This window comes from Cebus imitator, unplaced genomic scaffold, assembly GCF_001604975.1.
Source record: "Cebus imitator isolate Cc_AM_T3 unplaced genomic scaffold, Cebus_imitator-1.0 Scaffold92, whole genome shotgun sequence".
In the NCBI taxonomy this organism is placed as follows: Eukaryota; Metazoa; Chordata; class Mammalia; order Primates; family Cebidae; genus Cebus; species Cebus imitator.
Window position 1 is genome coordinate 3,903,171 of NW_016107407.1, and position 8,548 is coordinate 3,911,718.

Below are 8,548 nucleotides of genomic sequence, written 5' to 3' on the forward strand. Positions count from 1 at the left end.
ACGTGATTCTCCTGCCTCAGCCTCCCAAGTAGCTGATTACAGGTGCGTGCCACCATGCCCGGCTATTTTTTTTTTTGTGTGTGTATTTTTAGTAGAGATGGGGTTTCACCATGTTAGCCAGGGTGGTCTCAATCTCCTGACCTCATGATCCGCCTGCCTCAGCCTTCCAAAGTACTGGGAAAACAGGTGTGAGCTGCTGCGCCTGGCCTCAGTGGTATCTTAAACGGGGTAAGTGACTCGCCTGGGCCAAGCCATGAGTCATGCCAAAGCGCTGCACATTCTCAACTCTCAGCCTGCTGTTTATTTTGCTCAGTATACACATGACCCTAGAACATCCTAAAAATAAGCTGTATAGACATTAATATGCTGTCTAAAAAAAGTGAGTACCTTATGATCAGGATTTTCATTGTGGTTTATGATTGTAACTCTCCCTGTAAAGCACAGTAAAATTAAATTGAGAAACAACTGCTTAAGCAGCCTATTTAATAACAGTGCTATTACTGCACTGGCATCATCCATTTGCCTTCAGGAGTGGGATCAACAGAGGTCCCTATGAGGCAAGAAGAGGGCACAGTGATGCCCCGTAATAACGCCCATTGGGATGATTCACGTACTACACAGTGATGGGTTGTCAGGAAGTGCAGCTGCATCACAGTGACTGTCAGCACCCTTCAGGCAACATATAAAGGCTGTATGAGCATCTAAGTGTTTGAATCACGGTGCTGACATGAAACGGGAAAGGTTTCCCTGCTCATGGTATTTAATTGATTCTGGCACAAGCTACAACTAAAGCACCAACAAAACATAAAAAAGGAAGATGGCGAATAGCACTAAGATGTGTCTGATGACTCTAGCCCTGAGTGATAGCCACAAAATTATCAGCAAAAATCACCTCATAGGCTGGGCGCGGTGGTTTGCACCTGTAATCCCAGCACTTTGGGAGGCCAAGATGGGCAGATCACCTGAAATCAGGAGTTGGAGATCAGTGAGGTCAACATGGTGAAACCCTGTCTCTACTAATAATACAAAAATTAGCCAGACATGGTGGCACACACATGTAATCCCAGCTACTTGGGAAGCTGAGGCAGGAGAATTGCTTGAACCTGGGAGGCGGAGGTTGCAGTGGGCTGAGATCACTCCAGCCTGGGCAGTAAGAGTGAAACTCCATTTCAAAAAAAAAAAAAAATCACCTTGTGAAAACAGCACCTGAGGCATGCCTAAAATAGCAGAGTAAAAGCTCTCAGAATCCAAATGCATACTAAATTTAAGTGTATATCAAACTATACCCAATAATCAGTATTAAAAATGCTTTCCGTGAAGTATATCAGAGAACAACAAATCCTCCTGTAAATGGTATTAATCTTTTAAGTTGTGATAGGGAAAACTACAACACTAAAACATATCTGAAAGAACATAACATCTGTCAAATTTGCAGCACCTGAAAAAACTTCTATAGGAAATTATTACCAAAACACCAAGGGTTTTGTTTAGGTCCTGCTGCTTTCTGCACAGAAAGCCAATGACTGAGACAAGAATTGCCAAGAAGTCTTTAATCGGGTGTTGCAGCTGAGGAGTCTCAAATCCATCTCTCTTACTGGCTAAAACTAGGGGTTTATACAGCAGAGAAGAAATGTAACTATGCATAAGAAAATAGGAACTCAGAAAGGGCAAGGGAGCAATCATGATGAATGAGGGGTCTGCATCTCTCTCATTGTCTGGATGTGATGATCTGGGGAGTTCTAGTTCTTTGATACTTTTTTTGCCAGGCCTGAAGTTCATTTCTTAGAGAAGGAACTCAGTTAAAAAAAAAATACAAGTTTCAAGCTTTAAGACCAGAAGGGTCAATTTCTATGTTTATATTTTTAAAAAAAAATAACAACAACTATCTATGGGACTATTGAATGGGTTTCAAAATCTCAAATGAAAATAAACTGTTAAAGGAAAAAGGTGAAAGTCAAAAAGGCAATATGAGTCAATTTAGTGAGAAGAAATATCAACACACTGACAGGTTATGTGGTCTAAAACAATGAAACATATCCTAGAATCGATCATTTTCTACTACTTGAATTGGAAACATCATTTGCATTATCAGAGGGTACATAAATGTTGTGGTGTAGAGCTGGAAGAAGAAAAGTTCTAGCTTGTAAAACAACTGGAATAAAGGAAAAAGAGCATTAAAGAAATGACACGGAAGGTAGCACAAGCAAAGAGTAAGGCAGCCTGCAGGCAAGCAGCTTGGCAACACGGTTATGAGTAGGCGCTTTCAGCCGCACATATGTGGGTTGAAATCTTTCTCTAAAACGGGGTTGGTGGCTGGGCACAGTGGTTCACACCTGTAATCCAAGCACTTTGGGAGGCCAAGGCAAGAGGATCACTTGAGCCCAGGAGTTCAAACCCACCTGGGTGATATATCGAAACCATGTCTCTACAAAAAATATAATTAAAAAACAATAATAAAATAAAATGGGGTTGGCAAGGTCTACCTTGAAGATTTAATGAGATAATATATGGAAAGGGCTTAGCAAGTCCCTAACATGTGCTTGGATAGTTCTAAAGTCATAACCACAGACCTGACGTCTAAATGACTCTTTAAAAACTTGTGCTTTTCCTTTGGTTCTTTCTTGGAGAAGGAGCTCCTGTGTTTAGTTTTTGAGCCATCCTAGATGTCGTTCCTGCCTTCGGTTTTGCCTGCCATTTTCATTTCCTCTCTTTGGAATGGCTCACATACTCATTTTCTCCTTCCCAGCCTCACTTTGGGACAACTTCTCTGCCCTTCCAAGGTTCATAATCAGGAAAGAGAAGAGTGATTAGTACATATTTCTAGTCCAGAAGTCCTCCCAAGAAGAAAAAACTAGAATACTACTGACGAGTACACTTTCCAAGTGAACAAACAATAGTATCCATGAAAGATTTTTAAATAATTTTTATGCATAACTAGAAATGCTGGGGACAAATGAGCTAAAACTGTTTGAAACTGTATATCAATGTGTGCTGGGAAAACGCTACCCACAATAAAAGATTTTATATTGAAATTTGGATTTGAAAATTTGATATTGTAGTAAGCTCAAACCCAATTTGTAACTCTACTTGTAAGTAGTTGCAATATTGTCTTTTTTTTTTTTTTTTTAAGACAGGGTCTTGCTTTGTCACTCAGGTTGGAGTACAGTGGCACCGTGATAGCTCACTGCAGTCCTGAGTTCCTGGGCTCAAAGGATCACCTCAGCCTCCCGAGTAACGGATTAATGACAGGCACCACCACACCCAGCTAATTCTAAAATTTTTTTGCAGAGACAAGGTCTCACTATGTTGCCCCAAGTTGTCTGGAACTCTTAGGCTCAAGTGATCCTCTCCCAACTCAGCCTTCCGAAGTGTTGGGATTACAGGTGTGAGCCACTGCTCCTGGCCAGTGTTGTCTTATTTTATAAATGACAGTAAGATTTAGATATGCGGAAAAAAAGGAACAAAGAATTAATTTTTAGTGAGCTATAGTAAGTTCAGAATTTCAAAATGAAGGGTACGTATTCAACTTGACACTGGTAACATTAGAATCTGATCAAAATGGGATAACAGCAAAAGTTATTTCCTTCCCACCTATTTTTGCATAATATCCTGACTGACCACCTGCAAAATTTTTACTATGCTTGAGATGCTGATACTAATTTACATTGTAGGCTTGCTTTAGATGAGTCATCCTGTGAAAAAGCTGTGGCCTCAACTATATGTAATCTGTCATGCCAAATAATATTGCTAAGTGTTTCTTGGAACATCTGACAAAAGGTACTTTCTGCTCTGCCAGCCTAGTGCCAGCAAAAATGTTTCTCCTTAATAACCCAAGGTAATGAGCATCTATATTTCTGAAAATAATAAAGTCCTGGGCAAGATGAGAAATCATTTCACATGTTCCTCGGGCCTAAAGTTTGAATTAACTATTGAGTGGCAAATAAAACCCTAACCTGTTTGTAAAGATCTCCAGAGATGCTTATTCCAAAACTTCAGAGACTCACTGCTATTCAACAATTCTTTGTTTTCTTCAAACAGATTTCAAGGGTTGGGTTTATCCTCATTTCCTCCGAGGCGAAGCGGAAGAGCTGGACACCAGCCTCACCTGTACTTCAAATACTTGCCATTGACAAAGTGGTCTAAATGCATTTAATTTATCTCAAGTGTCAGGTGTTTTCTGTACATAAACATACAATCGCCACCTGGTCAACCATCCCCAAAGCTTTATCTTTTACTGGAACAATTTTATACTGGCTGGAGCACTCTCTTTTCCTTGCTTCTTGCTTCCCTGCAGAATCACCTCCCTCCCTCACACACACACTAACAACTTTACCCTTTGAGATTTGATTTGTGGTAAACTTCCATTTTCTGTATTAGAACTATCATTTTTAAATTATCCTCATCACAGCTACCAAAATTTAACTGTTTTTACTCTAGAGATGGGAGATTTTTCACATGAAAATAATGCTTTTTGCCTTTTATTCAAGTTGCTGTTTTCAGTGATTAAAGGAAAACATTCAGGCTGTTTTTAGATCTGCTTACTAACTCAATCCTGAGCACCCATCTGCAGAAATTCTGATCACGCCTCAGCAAAAAAACCAATTACTCCAGTTTCTACTCCAGTTGCCGGAGACTAGTGAACATTGTAGCTGCTAAACTGTGAATGTCAATCAGAGATTTCTAATTCCTCTGAAAATAAAATTTCCCTCACAACTTAGGCTTCAAACAGCAACAATTACTGTTAGACTCTATTTTTTTTTTTTTAATCTTTTTTTGAGGTGGAGTCTCACTCTGTCGCCCAGGCTGGAGTGCAGTGGCGAGATCTCGGCTCACTCCAGCCTCCGCCTCCCGGGTTCAAGCGATTCTCCTGCCTTAGCCTCCTGAGTAGCTGGGATTACAGGCACGTGCCACCACACCCGGATAATTTTTGTATTTTTAGTAGATGGGGTTTCGTCATGTTGCTCAGGCTGGTCTCTAACTCCTGACCTCGTGATCCACCCGCCTCGGCCTCCCACAGTGCTGGGATTACAGCTGTGAGCCACTGCACTCAGCCCTAGACTCCTAATGTCTTCCTGCCTTCTGTATTGCTCCTCTCTCCTAGTTTTAGCTTCTTGATTAAATTCAAGCGTAGTTTCTTTAAAGACCTGCTCCTCCCATGCCAATTTTAATCAGTAGGGTGTGGTTCCCCAGGTGCACCCTGGCAGATTGAATATTTTTCAGTGCCGAAGTGAAAACGGTTGAGTGACTTGACTTTACATAATAACCCAGTAGCCAACCCTGAGCCCTCCTGGCTCAGTCAGTCCAATAGTTTTCGTTTTTTCTCTTAGCTTTTACTTTTTTACCCTTTGATCTCTGTAGTTCTTCTCCGAATCCTTATTACCATGTTAAACAGGTCTCATTCTTTTGAAGGGATTAGTGCTATACATAGCAGTAATGACAGGACAGAGAAAGTAACAATGTCTTGAGTGTAAAGGTTACTGACCAAGTCCCCAGGGTAGTTGTCACTGCCCAATCAGGCCAGTGAGACTGACCCAAGGTGCTCACGTTGTTGGTATCCCAAAGGTGTTTTCAAGGAAAGGAGTTAAAATACATACCAGCTGGCCGGGCGCGGTGGCTCAAGCCTGTAATCCCAGCACTTTGGGAGGCCGAGGCGGGTGGATCACGAGGTCAAGAGATCGAGACCATCCTGGTCAACATGGTGAAACCCCGCCTCTACTAAAAATACAAAAAGCATTAGCTGGGCATGGTGGCACGTGCCTGTAATCCCAGCTACTCAGGAGGCTGAGGCAGGAGAATTGCTTGAACCCAGGAGGCGGAGGTTGCGGTGAGCCGAGATCGCGCCATTGCACTCCAGCCTGGGTAGCAAGAGTGAAACCCCGTCTAAAAAAAAAAAAAAAAAAATACCAGCAGCATCATTTCATAACATCTAGTATTTCAGTTAATTTTTACATTACATATATTATCTCATTTAATTTACTATCCCTAAGAACCCTGAGAAAGAGGTTATTGCTATCTCCATTTAACAGATGAAAAAGCTAAGGCCCAGAGAGGAAGTGTTAAAAATCAGAAAGAGATTCCAGGCTTGCCTGACTTCAGAGTGCAAGCTTTTACACCAAATCATGCTGTTCTGCAAAATATGGTGGGCTGGGAAAGGCTTCTTAGCCCACCAGGGTGCTTTGGGATCCCACTCAAATGGTCAAAATGGTATATGAAAAAAAGAAATGGTGTATAGCGTGTGGCACAGACCATGAGGTGTGTTCACACTTAATAGAAAATTGTCCTCTATAAATATTGAATTTTCTTCTTTAATGAGTAGTTCTGAGTCAACCAGAGAGATGTAAATGTTTTACAAACGTTCTACAATGGCATATGAAGCCCGATAACTTTGCAGAAACCTGCAGCTTCTATATTCCACTTTCCTTACTCCAGTTTAATACTGTTTGGAAGGGTGGGAAAAGATGACTAGAAATATAGAAAGAAATAGGGAGGAAATGGATACGGTACCAAAGTTATAATGTAGAATTACTTTTCTAAAATAGACTTTTGTACGAATTGGATTTCTAGGAGGCTAGATGCAAGTTAGTGCTAAGTTGTCCGTGCAGTTTTAGAATCTGGGAATATTCGTGATTACTATAGAAAGCTTTGGCTGCAATTTCTATATTAATGGAGGTCTACAAGCATGCCGTTTTCAGACTGATATTTGTCAATGGCTCTATACTGTCCGAGTTTACCCATCTCTATTAAATCTGTGGACAGATGGTCCCTAGTTTGAGTGTATGTAAATCGTTTCATGTTAATACTATAATTTATCGTTTCTGGGTTTTCCATTTTGCCTTTTCTTCCTGGCCCACTTTCCAATATACCAACATGATTTTGATACTAATTCTGTTTTCCACAATTAACTATCGATGCAGATTATCTGTAAATTAGTAAGTCTCTCAGTACCACCTAGCACTCACTCTTGTAAAACATTTACATCTCTCTGGTTGACTCAGAACCACTCATTCAAGAGGAAAATTCAACACTATGTAGAGGACAATTTTCTAGTAAGTGTGAACACACTTTATAGTCTGTGGCACACACTGTATCATTTCTTTTTTTTTCAAAAAAGTAGATTTTATAAAGGTATAATCACCAAATATTATTTAATGTCTGTAAGAGTACTATTGATGCTGTGCTATACTGGTTTCATACTAAAAGCCAGAGTCCCTGGTAAAATAAGTATTTCCCCCTGAAACTCAGAAATTGCTATATAAGATAATAATATATTGCACATAAACTTCTAATGATAAACGTAAGAATTTGCTTGCTCGAAAAGGGGGGTTATTTTGAGGTAGGTACATTTTTCAAATATAGCCTGTAATTCATTTTCTGCTACTGAGAGTTTATGTTTGGCAGTGGGAGAGATGAAGTGATGAATTTATATTTTCACTAATGCATAATTTTAACAACTAAAGTTAGAGCATGTAAATTGCCCTTCACATTATTTGTATTAATGTTTGTATACTCCAATAATTGTTCAATTATAATTAAATTATACAGTGTTTCCATCAATTTAAAGATAAACAACAGAAAAGATTAAGTGCAGTGGGCAAATTTACTCAAGGCATAAGTTAGAGTAAGATTAGAAGGAAATCCAGAGTATGAAGGGAATTTTATTTGTTGAAATTTCTGTACATTTATTTTTATTTTTATTTCTTTTTAAGATGGAGTCTCGCTCTGTCACCCAGGCTGGAGTGCAGTGTGCTTCAATCTCAGCTCACTGCAAACTTCGCCCCCCCCAGATTGCAATTTCCTAAACTTTTACACATCTTTCTTTTCTAAATTTTCAACAGCAAATACTAAAGATGAAAAAAATGTTTCTCAAGGCCATTAGGGGAAAAGGGGAAAGCCCATTTTATGTATCACTAATGGAAGAGGAAATAGACACAAACTCTCACTTATATGCTCTAAAAACATGTTTTTTTGACCCAGAAGTTCCACCTTCATAAATTTATTGAAAGGATAATAATGGACACGACTGAATCATCTTTTAGAATTACACACATAAAATATTCACTGTAAAAAAAATTGAAAAGCGTAAAGGAGAAAATAAAAACTTCAAAAAATCCCCTTAAAATACATTCAATCTATATACGTTTTCTATATCCCCCAGCAAAATAAAATTTAAGCTATAAACATCTGATGTTATCCATGATGCTTTTAATGATATGTTTATGAGTGATATGAATTTTTCTAAATTATTTTCTGTGCTTTTAAACTTTTCCTACAATAAATATATATTACTCTATTAATCATAAGTGAAAAACTAAAATTAGTATCATTTTTAAAAGAAACGGATCGCTCATGGTAATTTTTGCAGCCCCGTGCGTTAAATATTGCGGGCCCTGAACGCCATTTTCATGTAGATTACCTGGCAATGTGGACTCCACGTTCCTCCATGACCTCCTGACTTACAGGCACAGGCGCAGATCTCCTGGCTTCCTGCCCTTCGTGGCGGCTGACGGGCTTGGCTGGAGGTGGGTGGGGGTGGCAGGAGGAGGCTGAC

General features: G+C 39.6%; 1 pseudogene; it reads left to right on the top strand.

The window, feature by feature from the left end:
- The first annotated feature begins 3,507 nt into the window (after positions 1–3,507).
- LOC108309197 overlaps positions 3,508–8,548 on the top strand; it is a 6,942-nt pseudogene continuing 1,901 nt past the window's right edge.